The 428-nt window shown below is 37.9% G+C and overlaps 1 non-coding gene across 1 annotated transcript; it reads right to left on the bottom strand.

Annotated features, from left to right (window-relative positions):
* Positions 1-346: 346 nt before the first annotated feature.
* TRNAS-GCU (transfer RNA serine (anticodon GCU)) lies at positions 347-428 on the bottom strand. Its single transcript has one exon. It is a non-coding gene; the product is annotated as a tRNA-Ser (tRNA).

Below are 428 nucleotides of genomic sequence, written 5' to 3'. Positions count from 1 at the left end.
GCTTTCTATTCTTCATCTCATTTTGTGGGTTTTTACCCCCAAAAGAGGACTTTTACTCTTGTTTGTAATCAAATATTAATTTCCCACAGCCCTAATATAATGCAATTGAGAAAAAAAATTGTCTGCTGTTGAAACACTTTAAAAGGAATTAGAGGATATAATTTTCTTTACAGAATATAGGATGGCATCAAGCTTTACAAATTAAAACGAGTGGATTTACAGATCTGACTCTGCAAAGTTTGATAGCAGCACAGGAGTATTGTAAACTTTCATGCTTGAAGTGTCCACCACTTGGGTTAAAAATGAAAACCAAACCGTTCAACACGAAAGAAGAAGCAGATTAATCCGACGAGGATGGGATTCGAACCCATGCATGCAGAGCACAATGGATTAGCAGTCCATCGCCTTAACCACTCGGCCACCTCATC

The sequence above is a fragment of the Dendrobates tinctorius genome, unplaced genomic scaffold, assembly GCF_039654945.1.
Source record: "Dendrobates tinctorius isolate UK_male_01 unplaced genomic scaffold, ASM3965494v1 ptg000204l, whole genome shotgun sequence".
NCBI classification, from domain to species: domain Eukaryota; kingdom Metazoa; phylum Chordata; class Amphibia; order Anura; family Dendrobatidae; genus Dendrobates; species Dendrobates tinctorius.
The sequence above is the reverse complement of the archived record's forward strand: the minus strand, read 5'-3'. Positions and strand labels throughout refer to the sequence as shown.